Source organism: Aythya ferina, assembly GCF_964211825.1.
Source record: "Aythya ferina genome assembly, chromosome: 6".
NCBI classification, from domain to species: Eukaryota; Metazoa; Chordata; class Aves; order Anseriformes; family Anatidae; genus Aythya; species Aythya ferina.
Window position 1 is genome coordinate 29,963,985 of NC_140303.1, and position 18,418 is coordinate 29,982,402.

At 37.6% G+C, this 18,418-nt stretch overlaps 1 long non-coding RNA gene across 1 annotated transcript in view; it reads right to left on the reverse strand.

Annotated features, from left to right (window-relative positions):
- Positions 1-2,041: 2,041 nt before the first annotated feature.
- The window catches only part of LOC311438644, a 40,756-nt gene continuing 24,379 nt past the window's right edge, over positions 2,042-18,418 (reverse strand). The window contains exons 2-3 of the long non-coding RNA XR_014694242.1: positions 5,189-5,287; positions 2,042-2,363 (exon numbers count right to left, since the gene is read on the reverse strand). This is a non-coding gene — a long non-coding RNA (uncharacterized lncRNA). The remainder of the gene's footprint in view (positions 2,364-5,188; positions 5,288-18,418) is intronic.

The window sequence follows — 18,418 nt, forward strand, 5'->3', positions numbered from 1 at the left end:
AAAATCATGCAGCTAAGTTTGCCTTACTAGGAGAGTAATTTTTATTGCTTTGTCTTTTGATAACAACTTGAAAAGGAACCAGATTGAGGCAACTATACTACACATACAAACAGTAAACATATGAGATTCAGTGACCCTGGAGGTCTCTTCCAGGTTTATATTCCAAGAAGTACATGAATGTGTGCTGACATGGATTTTGTGCTGAGATATCGAAGCCTTTAGAATGAGAAGTGCTATCCACTATAAAGTAGGTAGGACAATGACTGCAATGTGACCCTTTTTATTGACCAGTTTCCAAAGTGCATGTGAAATATTTGGTACGTTTACTCACAATTTTTCAAACCTTTCTATTTTGCATTTTGGTAACATTTCCCTGGTCTCCTCAGTAGATATGCTGTCTATCTAAAGATGAGAAAAATATTTTTTTCTTCAACCCAAACTGCCTTTTTTTTTTTTTTTTTTTAATGACAACATTATCACTAAGTTGAGCTTGAATGGTAAAATAGTGTCCGCAGGTACCTAAAAACAAAAGACTTTGCTAAAAGGTTATCTCTATTGTACACTGTACATTATCTTAGTATAAGTGAAACTACTACTTTTAATCAAAACATGACAAAAAGAGCACATCCAAATCAATATATGGAAAATGTAATCCTACAAGCTGTCAGAATCACAAATAGAGAGGATGAATTTTAAAGACAGGAAAGCAAGCATACTCAATGTGAGAAAGGTTACTGCTGAAAAGACTAATCTGACTTTTTAGAAGAGCATGGAGAAGATATAACATGTTGACCTTAGAGTGTGTCACCAATTGTTCTTTAGAAAAAATGTAGCGAGTCCTAACACTCTCTATGCTTTCCAGCAACAAAACACAACTCAAAACATCTAGCTTGTCATCTCTGCAACTTTGCCCTTTACATATACTGTTCCGAGGTGAATATGCGCATTGCTACATATTTCCTTGCTTTGACTAAGAAGACAACAGCAAATTCAGGTTCCCTTAGCAGTTCTTTCTTGACTTTTTTTTTTTCTTTTTAAACACAATAGGACTCCACCTTCTTCTATGCTACAGAAGCAAGTTTTGCACCTGCAAAAATCAAATCACAGTAGATCTGCTTTCTGATGAGTATCCAGTTTGAACACACACAAACAAAATACATGTACATCTACTTTATCATTAACAGGTGCATCCAAAAGTTACTCTTAAGTTTATCTGGAATTACAGCTAGTCTTCAAATAGTAAGTCTATTAAAGAAGAGAAAGAACTGAAATAAAGATCATTCCAGACAGCTTGGTGTTCTAGCTGTGTTGTCTTTATTTAACAGGCCCCATATCTAGTTTTCAGCTTATATAACATACTGAGAAACCACACACAGAATATAGAAAAGCATGTGTTTATCTTTACAGCTAGTCTGGAAACTACCAGTATAACTTTATAAATATAAATTATTTCTGCCCAAAGAGAGTTGTTAAACTGCAGTCTTTTTATTCTAGAAAGAATCTGAGTGACTTGCAATTTAGTTCTAGTTTGCCTAAGCACAGTATCTAATGTTAATTAAAAGAGTAGATATTATTAGACAACAGTGCAGGAAATCTGGCCAGATTCCAGGGAAAGAGGGAGAAGATGATAGAGCTGTTTATTTTGCATGAGTTACTCTGAATAAAATATCTAGCTTAATCCTGCTGACTGTTTCAGTCAGACTGAATGATAATCCAAACTTTATATGAACTATGCAAACCACTTGAATTTGCACAATGTCCTAAAGATCATGAGGGAAAAGCTAATTTGCTATTTCAGTGTTAACATCTAATTTCCATTGATGGAACATAGTTGAAAGAAGTTTCAGATTTCTGTAGGAAAGATACAGCAACTAATCAAGAAATGCCATTCTATTTTTCATCACTCATGAATATCCTCTGCTCACACCTGCAATGAAGCCTCTACCTATACAAGTCAAGGGAAGTCAATTAAAGCTTGCAAAAAAAAAAAAAAAAGAAAGAAAAAAAAAAAAAAGAATTAAAGACAATTAAAGTTCTCCAGTTGAGAAAAATGCAAAAGAAAAAAAATAATCTCATCCTTTGTTCTTTTCTTTCACATTTCAGTTCTTTCCTGACTGACAGGTCAGGATATTCTCCAGTTGCAGTAACAGACATTCAGCATCAGGGAGGGATGTTTCTTGCATGTCTTCAGCAGGCTGAGTTTTGTGAGGGTTACCTCACAAAACATGGGTCGTTTCTCCAAACAGGTCACTAAACTATCCAGGAGTAGGATGCCCAAGCCCATCCTTTTACCACACCATTTCAGTACAGTCAGTGGTGAGAGTTCTGGTGAGCAGGAGACAATGGAGAAAGAAACCTGTGCCCTATCAAATAAATGAGAGAAACAGCTTTAGTTCAATAGCTGGACTGTTGCTTCAACAATGATTTTTCCTGGTAATTAATTGGCTGCTATAACTGGTAAGGGACCCATGGATATATACGACTTCAACCTGTTATAACTGTCATCAAAAGAAAACCTTCCCACATGCAAGAGCCCCTAAAGAGCGTGGTGTTAGCTGATTAATGCAGTCCCTCTCAAACTTACAAAAAAAAAAAAAAAGTTAAAAAAAAAAAAAAAGAGGCAACCTTGAAATTCTTTAGCTGACACCAGAGGATGTGCCAAAGACCACAGCAGGTCCAAATGAGCATGCAGGGAATCTTACACCCTGCCAGTAATGCAGAACAGAAACACTTCAAGAGAGGTGTTTCCTCTAAAGCAGCAAAGCTAACATGGCTGGAAGCTACTCTTCTGCAAAGGCAGCACTTCTGTGTCTCTCCATATTGGCAGTTATTACAGTACAGATATAAATATCTGCAGAGAAGAATGATGGAGAAGCATTAACTAGAACTGCACAATAAAAGTATCTTGTTTATTTAAAAACAAAACAAAACAAGAACAAAAACAACAACAGAAAACATTTTATAATGTTAATTAACATTATAAAATGTTAATTATATAAATGTTTATAAAATCTTTATTTTACCCTGTGAGTATCTCATGAATTTCAACAAGGCCACATGCAAGGTCCTGCCCATGGCTTTGGGCAGTCCCAAGCACAAATACAGACTGGGCACAGAATGGCTGGAAAGCACCTCTGAAGAGAAGTACTTCGAGGTGTTAGTTGATGAGAAGCTCAACAACAGCTGGCAATGATCAAGCAGCTTGCAGCAATCAGCTCGCAGCCCAGAAAGCTGACTGTATTATAGGGTTCCTTAAAAGAAGTGTAGCTAGCAAGTTGAGGGAGGTAATTCTCACCCTCTAACTCCACGCTTGTGAGACCCCACCTGAAGTACTGCTTTCAGTGCTTGGGCCCCCAGCATAAGAAAGACATGTACCTGTTGGAGCAAGTCTAGAGGAGGGCCAGAAAGGTGATCAGATGGCTAGACCACCTACCCTAGGAAGACAAGCTGAGAGAGCTGTGATAATGTAGCCTGGAAGACCTTACCATGCCCTTCCAGTACTTATGGGGGTCTACAGAAAAGCTGGGAAGGGAGCATAGTGATAGGACATGGGATAACGGCTTTCAATTAAAAGAAGTTTAGATCAGATATAAGGAAGAAGCTCTTTACTATGAGGGTAGTGAGGTACTGGAACAGGTTGCCCAGAGAAGCTGTGGATGCCCCATTCCTAGAAGTGTTCGAGGTCTAGTGGAAGGTGCCCCTGTCCATGGCAGGTGGGTTGGAACTACATGATCTTTAGGGTCCCTTCCAGCCAAAACCTGCTATGATTCTATGTCTATCATTCTTCTAAGCTACTTCAATAACTCTCTGTAATCTACTATTGAAACTCTTTTGATGCTTTAGCAGATTTATCCTTATAATATTCTTGTAGGTTAAAGAAATGCCATTAGCCCTCTTGATACAAAGAAAGTATACATAAAACAGCTAGGTCAATATCAAATAAGGAGGCTGTGTTGAAACCGAGAATAAAACAGATTTCCTAAGCCAAAGCACAGTATCTTAACCCCTCACTAGCTGGCAAATACAAAAGCGTTTTCTTGTGTTTATCAGAGATCCAACACTGAAACCAGCCCAAACAGGGTATTTCATAGCTACTAGAGATGGACAGAACTTGCCAGATTCATTTGGAGCAAAAATATGGCTTTGTAATCAGGTATTATAACGACTAAAAAAAGATTCTCAGAGGAAAAAGATGATTTTTTTTTTTTTTTAATAAAAGTTAAAGAAACTTATGTATTTTGGACAATAATTCTGGCAATGTTTAAAATTCACTTGCTCTCAAAATTAAATTTATTAGAGAAAACAAGCTCTAGTAGGCATCTCTCACTTAAAAAGTCTGGAAGAATAGTTGGGAGACAATATTATTGTATTCGAAAAGCATCATTATGTGCTTGCCTTATTCATATGCTTCTCCTCAAGGCATTCCTTACTGTCTGTTTTTGAAGGACTTGAATTAGAGTCATCTTAAGTGTGACCAAGTACAAAATTGTCAGTATAAGCCATTTACCAGGCTCTTACCATTGCTTATTTTTGCATTGGAAAAGACAATGAATGTCAGGGCCACTCAATCATATGTTAAGTTTGACTAGTTTTGGAAGAGCTTGGGGACTAAGTTATTGGAGAGCTCATTAGAATGACACACTGGAGTGCAAAGGTTATGAAAAAACACACCCAAACTTGCTGACTGTTGCTTTCATGAGAGATTTCTTGTGAAAAGGTCGCTGAAGAGCCTGACTTCTCTCCTGATCCAAATTACCATACAATTGTGCTGTGCCATGCTTGAATTACAGGCAGTGTGCTTAATTCATTTTTAATATGCCTCCTTATATACTGGGAAAAAAAGTCAACAACCCTTACAGAAACACGGATAGGCCAGTATCTCAAACAAACTAATTACACCAGTTTACACTGGTATAAAACAGGAGGAACATAGTGCTGGATGCAGCCTTAGGTTAACTCTTTGTTTTACACAAATCATTACAGCTCAACTATTTCTTGGGAGGCAGGTAATCTAGCCCTCTGGAGCTCAAGTATCACACTCTAACTTATGCCTTTTATTCAATTATACAGCTACAGTAATGAGTTGATAAATAGGTGCTCAAGTTACATCAGTCCATATGTTTGTTTAAAAAACAGAAGTTAAAAATTAGAAAAAAAAAATAATCCAATGATTCTGCATTGTGCTTACCTGACTTCCTTGTGGTCTAAGATTGTAACTTAGGCTATCCTCATAGTAAAGGCACGGGTTGTTCTGTTGCTTTCCAGGTTTTTCAGCCGACCATTGGATCTATGATGAATAAACACATTTGCAAAGTTCAGTCATGAAACAGGAAACAATTTTCACCAACTCGGTGGTCACTGTTTAGTTAAACTTCCATGACCCAACTATGCCTCATTGTCAAAGCAAGGAACCAGACAATTCTTTTATGTAACAGACTATAGACAATTTAACTTTAAACTTTTTGTCTGATACAGTTGTTTTGAGAGCATTAACCAATTCATTCTTGCTCATCACAGCAGTTGTGCAACATGACAAAAATATTGGCTCATTCACACCAACGCGTGGTCTGAACATTTCACTGAGCTGCTATTTCTCTGCAGGGCCAACTGTTTAAGGGTCAGCTTAGACTGCATATGCAATAAAAAATCTAATGTTAATACTGAACAAATGTTTATTTCTTAGTGGTTGTATGTTTCAACTTGAAAAAAAAATAATTTTAATGCTGAAAGACACCATAATTACCAAAAACAAATACCGAAGCTAAGTCAGAACAGATAACTTCTCCAGTTTGTATAGGTTTGTCTTTTTCCAAACTATTGTCCTTTCTATCAATACTTTTTTATCAAAAATTAACTGATAGTTTTAACATTAGTCTTTTTTAAATTTACTGACAGTTACCTTAATATTCCATCCTACACACTGTGCAATCTGTTATTGGTCAGGAAGAGGGTAGTCTATTTTGAAGAGAATTGCCTATTGGTTAGATGATACTTCCCTACATCAACAACCCATGATCATAGTATACTGAAAAAAACAAACTGGAATCTAGAAAGAAGTTTCAAAACCATTTTATTAAACAAGGAAACCTATAAGTTGCAACTTTGAACAATAAACATGCATTTAGGAAGTTCTGCTTCTGCAAATACACTTAGCATTCAACTTTGACAGTTATTTTCTGCAAACAATTATTAAAAAAAAAAAAAAAAGGAAAACATGCCACCAAATGAACAAGTTGTATCACTTCAGAAAAAAACATTTTTACAGCCTTTTTCATACTGCAGTATCTGCATATATAAAGGATATAAACAAGATTTCATCTATGGATAGCTGTCATATCATATCATTTCATGTGCCCTACTGGAATAGCTTGAAACATTAAGCAAACTTGTCCTATGGATATGGAACTGTACCAACTACTCTCTTATGTACCTTACTGAAAATTACATTTGTATTACTTAATGCACATAGCACTTAATGAATGGAACATACTAGTCCTACACGCAGTCAAAGTGGCTGGCTGTAATCATAAAATACAAAGTTCCAAATATTCAAAGCACTTATGCAGACAGCCATTGGTCTGCAAAGCTCTCCACTAAGGTCATTAAGCACATATTTCACACTCCAAAATCATGTTCAGCATCACGTGAGTTAAAAAAAGTTCTAGGAGAGCATATTAAGATTCTTGTGTAACCAAGGTACCTGAAAATAATGGCTTTTTAGATGTTAAATCTTCAACTTTCTAAAAATACTCCATATCAAAACCTGCACCAAGCACATAAAAAAAGACACTAATTACTTACTTCCAGTTGGCTGAATTAATTACTCTTCCAAAAATGCATATGCTTAGGGAAAAAAAAAAAAAAAAAAAAAAAACAAAAAAAAAAAACTGTCAGCTTTCTGACAGTTTGATCTAATACCCTAATACAATATGCACCAGTGCCACATGATGAATGGAAAACTAAACCAAAATGGAAAATACATGAGAGAGAGAGAGAAAGAGAGAGATTGAAAAGATGAATGGTTTTCTTATTTGGACATCTCCTGCTAAAAAATGATACCAAAATCCTGCTTCCTAGAGTAAGTTGAGTTCCAGCAAGTTCTTCTTATATGCAGTATCCCTTTCCCTTGCAAAATCTGCATATTGACAGCATTGTCAAATGTAAAAACAGAACCAAAAGAATATCCTAAGAGCATTTGAAATAAATGCTTAAGTATCATCCAAGACAGAGCAGATTTTATTCTAAGCTACCAGAATAAGGATTTTAAATAAAACTGGTAAATTAAAACAGAAAGACATGGAAGTAACCACATACCTACCTTCTTTAAAGACATATCCAAACTTGAGACTGAAGAAATAACGGAAGAGGGAGTAAAAACCTTATCTCTAATTTACGAGCAAGCGGAAGTGTGATTCCTCCAGACTTAGAAAGCATCTGCAGTTTGTTAATTTGCCATTGAAGAATTCCGCTCTGGGAGGGACATGAAAGGCTAAGCTTTTTTTCAATAAAAAAAGACATCTATCTCCTGATACAAAATTAGGCTTGTCTTTCCACATAGATATGCATATTTGCTACATTTGGTTTGAGCCTTATTCCTTGGTATAGTGGGTTTACGTGGCAAGGTTTTGGTAGCAGGGAGCCATAGGGGTGGTTTCTGTGAGAAAGATCTAGAAGCTGCCCCATGTTTGGGAAGGGCCCCATTGTTTTCCAGATCTGAGCCAATAAGCGATGTTGTTTTGCGCCTCTGTGAGAGCATATTTAAGACAGGGAAAAAAACGCTGCGCCACACAGCAGCCGGGAGAGTCAAGGGAGTGAGAGAACAGCCTTGCAGGTGCCAAGGTCAGTGTAAAGGGAGGGGGAGAGGTGCTCCAGGCGCCGGAGCAGAAGTACCCTGCGGCCTGTGGTAAGGACCATGGTGAAGCAGGATGTCCCCCTGCAGCCCATGGAGTACCACGGTGGAGCAGGGTTCCACGCTGCAGCCTGTGGAGGAGACCACGGTGGAGCAGGTGGACCTGCACCGATGGAGGCTGCTGCCTGTGGAAGACCCCTGCCAGAGCAGATTCCGGGCCGGATCTGTAGCCCGTGGAGAGGAGCCCATGCAGGAGCAGGTGACCTGGCAGGAGCTGCTGCCTGTGGGGGACACAGGTTGGAGCAGTTTTCTCCTGAGGGATGGACCCCGTGGTACGGACCCATACCTGGAGCAGTTCTGGAAGAGCTGCTGCCTGTGGGAAGCCCACGCCAGATCAGTTCATCAAGGACTGCATCCCATGGGTGGGACCCCACAGCACAGGGGACGAGAGTGACCGAGAAGGAGCGGCAGAGAAGAAGTGCTGTAGACTGACCATAACCCCCATTCCCCTGTTCCCCTGCGCCGCTCAGGGGGAGGAGGTGGAAGAGGGTGGATGGGGGAAAGGTGCTTTTGTTTTTTTTTTTCCTTTGTTTTCTCACTTCTCTCGCTTGTTAGTAATAGGCAATAAATCTTACTATCTCCTTATGCCGAGTCTGTTTTGCCCGTTACAATAATTATTGCATGATTTTCTCGTCCTTATCTCAACCCTTGAGCCCCTTTTCACATATTTTCTCCCCATTCCTCTTTGAGGAGGGGGAGTGAGAGAGCGGCTGTGGTGGAGCTCGGCTGCCCACTCGAGCGGAACCAGGACACTTGGTGTCTGCCTCCATATGCTATTTAGCAGGTACTTCTTCCATTGCTTTCAGATATACCCCCTCCTCCCTGAGGGTTGAGTTTGTTTTCCTCAGAACACTTCATGATCTTCCATGGTTTGCATTCTACCTCCCATATTTCTTTTGCTTTTAACTTAGTTTGGCAGGTCACACACATCATATACTGAACCAACTAATAGTACAGCTGTGCATTTGTGCTAGCCCATAGCTAGACCTTTCTCCATACATCAATACATGTCTCACTGGTGTCACACTATTGCCCTGGAACCTGGAGAGCTACAAAGCTCCTTCTGGTGACTCTTGAAGTCTTGACCTAACAGCATTTTATAAGACCTAGAGATAACAATATGTTTTAAGGTTGGCAGAAAAAAAACCTTGCCCTGCTTTTGGTATTTCCTACCCACGTAGGCTGACAAAACAATGAGACTAATCTCATATAACTGCAGATGCCTACCTCTTGGCTAGTTTTTGAGGTTCCCTTTGTAATCACCAGAAATAATTGGATATATGTAAGCTACAATTCACTGAATGACACTTTTAGACATCAGATATATTTTGGATGTCTTACTTAAAGTAAAAATAAATTGCATTCTGTAAGTGCCCATCTTTCTTCATCAGCCAGAAAGTGAGTCTACGCAACAAGCTGAGAATCCAGTATCTAAGTGTCTACACTTATGGAAATCCCTACATAACTCCTCTGCTTATGGAGAACATAATCATTTAGGTTGGAAAGGACTTCTAAGATCTTCAAGTCCAACTGCTAACCTAGCACTGCCAGAATACATAATTAGGAGGTAACAATATTAACAGTGATCTGTAGCTTGATGTCAGTAATCTCTATCATAAGTCATGAAGAAAGTGGTTCAATGGTTGCATCTGCCTTCTAAGCATCTCTTTCACATTATTCTGAAGGTATAAGTCACTGGTCAATGCTGAGGACAAGATATTGGCTGCTGTGGAACTTGCATGTTATCCAGCCTGCTGACTCCAGCATTAAATCCGAACAGATGTAATGAGGAGAGAAAAAAAATAAAAAATAAACAGTTTGTTTTAGGATACTTTCCAAGGAGAAAAAGTAAGATAAATAAGTCTCAGAAAGGCTGATTCAGTCTCAATGGATCTCATTTGGAATTTATCACTTATTCCAACATTAACACTATGCAAATTTCTACAAGAGCTGAATGTGTGTTTGATTCATTAGCACACAGTTTTGCATTCACCTTCTGTGGGCGGGGTTGGGCTGAGTATGCAGAAATCAAACACTTGCAGACTGCCAATTAGAAGGATTTATTGCATGCCTTTCAGGAAGAATGTACACATAGCCATTCCCAGGGAAATGCTCTGAAAGTGCATATTCCTTTTAAACACAGATGCCAATGGGTGGTAACAGGCTGCTGAGGCTATCTATTTGTTAGTACACAATAGATGATTAAAAAGCTGTTTATTGATTTCTTGGTGAAAATCTGTGATTGCTTTCATTGCTACCAGTATCACAGGCTAACAGCAAGTTATCAGCTGTCGTGGTTTAGCCCCAGCAGGCAGCCAAGTACCACACAGCCACTTGCTCTCCCCAGGCGAGATGGGGGAGAGAATCACAAAGGTAAAAGCACAGGAATTCATGGGTTGAGATAAAGACAGTTTGCTAGGTAAAGCAAAAGCCACACATGTAAGCAAAGCAAACCAATGAATTAATTCAGCCGCTACTGCCCATTGGTGGGTTTTCAGCCACTTCTGGGAAAGCAGGGCTCATCACATACAATGGTTTCTTGGTAAGACAAATGCCATCGATCCAAATGTCCCCCAATTTTTCTTTCTTTACCCCAGTTTTTATTGCTGAGCATGACGCCACATGTTATAGGACATCCCTTGGTCAGTCTGGGTCAGCAGTCCTGGCTGAGTCCTCCCCCAGTTCCTTGTGCACCCAAAAAATACAAAATACAGCATTGTGTGAGCCTCTACCAAGAAAATTAACTCTGCCTCATCCAAAACCATCACATCAGCATTTGGGTAAAAGGAGATTTCCCCCTTTGAACTAGGGAAGAAGATAGTTCCAGTTAGGTTTACCTGAAAATCAGTTCTATCTCATGAGGAAGCTTTACTTCAACATTTACTTTCATCAGATTTCAACCTTTTTTTTTAATTAAAAAAAAAAAAAAAAAAAAAAAAAAAAGACAAAGATGCACTAAGAAACCTCCAGAAAAACCAAGAGCTTAGCTATGTGCTTACTTCAACTGTATACAGCCAGAATCACATCTCTGCTCAAAGCAGGCAAGTGGACGCAATTCTCGCGGCTTATGCACTCACTCTCATGTTTGATAAGTTCTACCTTGTGCATCAGAAATCTTAACAAAAACATCACAGAATTCAGTTTGGTGTAGCAAAATATCTTCAAACCAACAAAACAATCATTTTCAGCTTATTTCTTTGCTTTACTTGTGTGAGTTTGCAGTATTTTTTAAACTTGATTTGTGGTATCAGGCATTCAAAGCTTCAATCCAAATATAATTTTTATCTGATAGGAATAGCCAGAAAAAAAAAAAAAAAAAAAAAAAAAAAAAAAAAAAAAAAAAGAAAGAGACAAAGGTGAGATGAGACTTAAGGAAGACATGAGATATGAAAACAAATAAAGAAATGGGTACACAGACTGAGAAATACAATACCATTGGGAAAAGAAAACAAACCAAATGTGTGCTATGGGAGGCAATTGAAGAACACAGACCACTTCAGAGAGGCCTGTTCATCATGGAGTTTTTTCAATGGACTGAACACTGCCTAAGCTATAACAACAATTATCCTGTCCTTGTTTTGGGTGTTACTGAAATCTGAAGACACATTTCTCCTTTCTTCCACATATACAGTACAGTAATGATCTGAAATTATAGCTCTTTAAAATACATTAGAAAAATAACATTGGCATCTATTGTTTTCATTTTCAGCACATTTCTAGCAGCTTTGAAAACATCACTGCATTTCATAAGCAGCCTCTAATTATTTTAGTCCTAGAAATGGTGGTCACATCAGCTTACAATGTGGTTTCTGAAATTTAAGAAAAGCTATAGACAGAAGATGCAAACTAAGGGAGTTTACAATGGAAATATTAGAGATGAAAATCTTAATTAAAATGCTCCATTGTAAGCCACTGAACATTAAAACATTTCAAGAGGTGTCAAGTTGCCATAAAAATACATGAATTATATACCCAGTTCCTCAAATTTTTGTCTCCAGCTTTCTCTGTTTTATTACTACTTTCTTATAATATCTAATTGCTTACTGAAAAATAAGTTGGAAATAAAAGCAATGTGATTCAGACTGACCCAAAACAGCATAATTTCAGGGCCTGAATTGAAAACAGTAAATAAGAAATATGATAAACCAGAAATGTAACTCATCACATTGCTCACAAGGAAGATGATTTTTCCTAAGCTTTTGTTTTAGTCTACTCATCTGCCATCAGGTTCTTCTGCACACTGTAATTTCCTCTTCAATATTGTGTCATTAAACACCCCTGACAATGTCCCATATTCTAGTAACACCTATGTAGTCTGTGCTCTCAGTAACTTCAGCTTCACTCCACATCCTTAGCAGAAAAATAAACTCAGTTTGCTGTGGTTTAGCTAGAGATCTTGTGTTTTGACTGGTGCATCAACCATTCCCACTGGTCAAACTAAGCAAGAATCACTAGGGCAAGAATCTAGACTTTTCTTTCTTTTCTCAGTAGTTCTCCCTTGCCTGTCTAGCACCGAACTTTCACCACACTTGTAGGAACTTACTTTCTTTTAGTCCTCTGCTGAGTTTTACTGAAATTAGTCAAAAATCTGAAAGTTAGAGGGGCCATGGGAGCCATCAGTTTGGTTATAAAAGGCTGTTTAGTTATAAAAGGCTTCTTTCCCTGAGAAGCCAGGCTTCCCCATTCCTTTCAAGCTTCAGAAATACATAAAACAATTTTAACTAGTCCATCACATTTAGCTTGTAGATTTTTCCAGAGAAAAGAAATATGGTTCATTAACAGAGATAAGTTACTCTTAGCTTGAATCAGTAAATGCTACCACAGGAATAGCTGTGATGGCTTTTTCAAACAGTGAAAGACCTTCTCTTACACTGAGGAATAATTCAGGATGACACGCGATTCAGGCTTTTGGAGTCCTTCATGTCACAAGGGAGACTGAGGAACAAGCATGTCTACTGGATATTTGCACATCAAAACAAAATATCGTTAAACTGGCCACTGATGCTGACTGTATTACCAGATTTCACATTTATCTGTGCTTCCAACACATCACTTGCAATCCTCATTTCCAATGTATTGCTGGCTGATGAGGGTGCTGTTCCCTCCAGTTTACTCCCATGCAGCTGGGGAAAGATTCCCCCTGGAGCTCTGCCATGTCTTTGTGCAGGACACCTTCATACTGGCATAGTTTCTAGACTTAATATCTTATGGACAGATAATCCCTTCCATGCTTTTCACGGCTCTATAATTAGAGGATACTGAAGATATGAATGATGAGTTAAAAAAAGGTAAATTGTTAATTATGAAGAAAAGCAAAATGTGAGGAAACTTGTACTTTAAAATGAAACATAAGAGATCCCAGTAAGAACATTTGAAGTTAGAGAGAAAAAGCACTGACAATCTATCAGATTTCTATCAAAAAAAGGCTGTCCCCTTTTTCTCCCTCTCAAGCTTTTTTATTCAACTTTTTCAGTTTATCTACAGCACTAAAATCTGTTACTCCCAGGCTCTTGTTCAGAGAACTCATTAATTGAAACAAGGAAGGTAACAATGAAGAAAGCAAATAGACTTTGATTCATACATGTTTAAAGCTACAAGAGATTGTTCAGACTGTTTATTTTGATGTCTCATAACAGAATAATTCACCTGAATTTCACATAGTAATTGCAAGAGAACACCCCTGCCACACATACACACTCAGGTAAAGACTCAAATCAGTTATCCAGAATATTAAAAGTAATTCAAGTAGCTGGAAAGCACAAAAAACGTCAGAGTAGAATTGCCAGAAAATGCTGCCAGTTTTCTTTTGTGCCTCAGATACCTACAGCCCAGAGCTAGGGGAAGAATGTTTTTTTCAGTCAAAATGGCCTTATTACCTACAGATATGAACGTTTGTCACACTCATCTTCAAGGAGTTCTGCCTGTTCGCTGTGAATGTTAATTTAACTAACACAACACCGGATGAAGACACAACCTGGAAAGGTTGCCCTACTCTGGTTTCTGACACTTCCTTATTTCTTTTTCTTCTAATTCCAGCTTTCATGTGAATACCTCCACACATAAGTCTAAGATATTTTTTGCTTGCTTTCATTAGGGAGAGGAAAATAGTCCCATGTTCATAAAGAAATAATATCAGAAAAAAATGAAGTAAATCTCTACGTGTATGTCAAACAAATATGGACACTACCTCTTAAGCACACTAATAATGAAAATAATAATAGTAACAACACTAATGGTTGCATTCAAGGTAGAAAAAGATAGTGTTGTTCATACAGACCTTTTTCTAAGCGTTTATTATTTCAGTAGGCCAAATGTGTGAGAGCACAAACACAGACACACAAGGATGGAAGAACTTGCTTATGAGAACATGAGGAAAAAACAGACACCAAGCTCAAGTGTTGAAATCCTTCAGCTACCAGAAGCCCTGACTCTGACATAGTCTACATCATATCCTTCCTCATCCATGAGATTCCTATAGAACTCTACTCCTCCCAAAAAGAATTTAAATTAAGTTTAGACATACTTTTACATCTCAAAAGGAAGGTAGGTCAATTCCATACATACACATCCTTCTGGGATATTACTAGGTAATGCTCTTTATACCACAGCTGAATTTGGTCTGGAGGCCTAACTTACAAAGGAGAGTTTTTGTCCTTTTTTTTAAATCTTCTTCTGTCCCTTTGAAGGATCCACTTTTACATGGCTTGTCTTGTGCAGAGAAGGAGGGAATGTTTTCTGTGAACTCTGCTAGCGAAGCTAAATTCATAAATATCAAAAAGAGGAAAGAAATGCAGATGAATGGCAGCAACAGTGAAAATGCTGGAGCAAGGAAGAGGAACAGGGTAAGAGGGAATGCTTGGGAAGATCATTTAATAGCTGTATAATAAAGCTATTTGTTATGCAGCAATGGAAACATCTGAAAACAGAAAGCAATTTGCAGACTGTTTGGTCTGAACGTTGTGGCATGATCAAACAAATGCCTAGAGAAGAAAAAAAAGTCAGGATTTTTTCATGCTAAGATCCTGTCCCACCTTTTCACAGAATTACATATGAGGAACTCACAGTACAACATTTTCCTGCAAGCATTTAAATGACAGTTCCAAACCAGGCTACCCTTTAGTCTAAAACTCAGACTACATTTCTCACACAAATGCAGTGCCCCTGCAGACAGAGAATTAAAAGAATGAAACAAACTAGCTCTCCCTACACTTTTCAACACATTGTTTTTGCATCTAGAGGTCTTCTCTTTCATCACTACTTTTCTTCATCTCCTTTTCAACATTATATTACAGGAACAAACCCAAGCCACCACTACAATAAGAAAGGTTCTCACTCTCAAGGCAGGCAGTCAAATGCATTGCAGTTAGGAGATAATGTATTTATTTCAGAGACAGACATCAGGATTTAGGTGGCAAGTAAGGACCCAAGTAAGATAAGCTTATTGGAAGGAGGCTGGTAGGGGTAGACAAGACACCCCTGGAATTGTTGCTGACCAACAGGGCACTGTCAGAACTACATAAAATTTGGTTAATCTGTGTTTAAGTGCCTTACACTGAAAACAAGTCCTCTATTCCTGGTTACAAATGTACAGCTATCAAGATGTCCCAGATATTGCTGCATCAAGTTTCATCAGTAGTTGTCACTCCATTCACTACTGACAACTACTGCCAACTGACAATGATCCCATAGACCTCTTACAGACTTTAGGGTTTATTTTGTTGTGGGTTGGAAATTCTCCTGAAATTTCTTCTCACTATCATTACCCACACACTGACTACATTTGGGTAACTGTCTGCCATTTCACAGCTTGGAAGAAATCCAGAGTTTTGTCACTGCATTTCTGGTACAAGGAACTCATTCAACATTACCCTGGTAGAAATGTCTAATGTGCTACAAACTGAATTTTAATGAACCTACCAAGATTTCAGAGGAATACATTTTCCTGGTGAAATAGTTTAGTGCGTATTCCTTCAGCTTCATGATGCTGCAAACCAGATTTAATAAATTACTGAACTTTAAGTACATTACTAGAACGCCCTGATGACAAAGCATCTTTAATATCCATATATGATAACCCTACAGACATAGGGTGATCGTATATGAGGGGATAAGTAACTTACAGCTGATTTTCAAAGGGACAGTAGTTTTGAGACAATTAAAGATTTCAGGGTATTTTTAAAATGGAAAAAGGCCTTTAAACATTCTTTATTAATAAGAGCAATGAGTATTGTGTTGCTAATGTATTAAGCTAGTAGAAGTTTACCCAAATAAAGACTAGAATTAGAGGAAGAAAAAGCTGAAAAAGCAGAAGTGTTTAAATTTTTATGCTAAGCTACAGGAACACATGCTTTGATATCATTTTATCAGGAGATCAGACATGTGAAATCAGTCAGATGCAAAACACCATGTCACTTCAATAGACATAATTGTTGAATTAAAGTATCTGCAGTTATATATTTATGCTATTTAAAAAATACATTCTGAAAATACTTTGAAGTAAAATAGATTCAAATTGCACCTGCTTACATGCATCGTTCTATCTCATTACAAGACATAATTCTTCTTGTCTGTATTGTTACCACAAACCATTGCTAAAAATAAATGCAAACTTCTGGCACAGTCAAAAAAAAAAAATAGAGAAGCTGCTCTAACAATTAAAAAAAAAAAAAAAAAAAAAAACAAAAAACAATTATCCATCACAGCAATATGCTGTGTCTAGGACCTGCTTATAGCTTTATTTTTAGAAGACAGCAAAGGGCAAAAAGTAGTATTTGAGTAATTGTACATTGCTTTGCATAGGGAAAATTTTTTTGGTCATTTGGTGATATTCTAATGCCCTGAGGCATGAATACAGACTAACCAATCTAGCGGGTAAAGCTAAAAATTTTATGGATGATCATAAAGTTAGCTGGCACCTTTTAAAAGTTCAGCTACACTGTTTGATTTTGACCTCCAGCATAATCTAAGTGCTTTGTGAAGAAATATTTCATTTCATTTGCTTGAAATTTACCCATGATTGGCTTCATGTGACTTCATGTCCTTTAATTATGAAAGAGTGCAAAAAGTCTGGGACTGATTGTTATTTTTTCTTCTAAATATACACTTTATATTTCCAGTGTTTACTGAAAGCCATGCTAGACTGTTTCTAACGCTAGGGAATCCTAAATTTTGCAAAATGTCAGGATGTAGTTTATTCACCATACATCAACATGATATGCTTTCCAAAATCCTGCTTGTTTACATGATTAGAATTAGACTTCAGTAACATGTGAACACCTATTTGATTTTAAGTTGGTTTTTTTTTTTTTTTTTTGGAAGGATGACTTGAATTAGACTCCCACGGATTTCATGAAACTGGTCTTTATATGATGAAATAAAATCAGGGTCTACAAAAATTCATTTAGAGAGAAGTACTAGTGAGTAATGAGACACTGGAAATTGAAAAAGCAGAGAGCACTCCAGTCCCAGAAGAAAGTCATGCACTGTTGTGCTTTAATACATTTACTTCAGATTTGCTGAAATCTATGGGAAGTCAATCCCCTGAAGGTTCTTGCTGGCATCTTACCCCCTAAGCCTAGATGTGCCACCCCTAGAGAACACTAAACACTTCCTGCAGTCTTGGTAAGTCTTGGTTCCATCACATACAAGCAAAATTAAAAAGCACTTTTGGGTCTAGGGTTCATGCCCTGTGCAAGAAAGAGCAAAGTGAGTGGTTATTGTTTCCAAAGCAGATATTTCAGACCTGATGTAGGGATGACATAGTCCTATGCACTTGCCTCATGTACTATACAAGTTTGGATACTAGCTCCAACTAGTCAAGACTTCATTGTAGTGTTGGATGTTCCTTGATTAACCTGGCTGCTTATCAAAGTCAACATATAGAAAAGATTCTGGGGAGGAAAAAAAGAATCTTGTCATATACCTGTCAAAAACATAGCAAAGGTGCTCTGCACTGTTAATTTTTGATGTCGACAGTTTGAATATATCCTCTATTCCTTCCAATTGTCATACTGTAATCACCTGTTCTAGCTATCTGTCCCTATCAGTGTATTCTAGCTCAAGGCACTGCAGAGAGAGAGGCATCAGAAAATTTGACATCTTAGTCACTCATTTCCTAATATCTATTTAGAAGTGTAATAAAGATGTCACATGTGCATGAAAGAAAAGGACACTCGCTCTGGAGAAGTCACATCTTAAGATTCACCCTGAGATTTAGAGTTGCATTCCAAAACCAGTTAACTTGATAAAGAAGAATCTGAATCAGACACGTTTTTTGTGGCCTGGTGGTGTTCAGTTGGATATTTAAAATATTATCTGTCTACATCAATACAGCCATGGATCATATTTAATCCCCTATGATCTTAAAGCCTTAATGATAATCAGTTTTTAGTTTGATTGTTTTTAAAGAAAATTGCTGTTACGAAAACAATTGACATTTATAATATTTGTCAGTCTCTACTAACATTAAAGATGCACTTCAATAATAACCTATGAAAACAGAAATCTGGT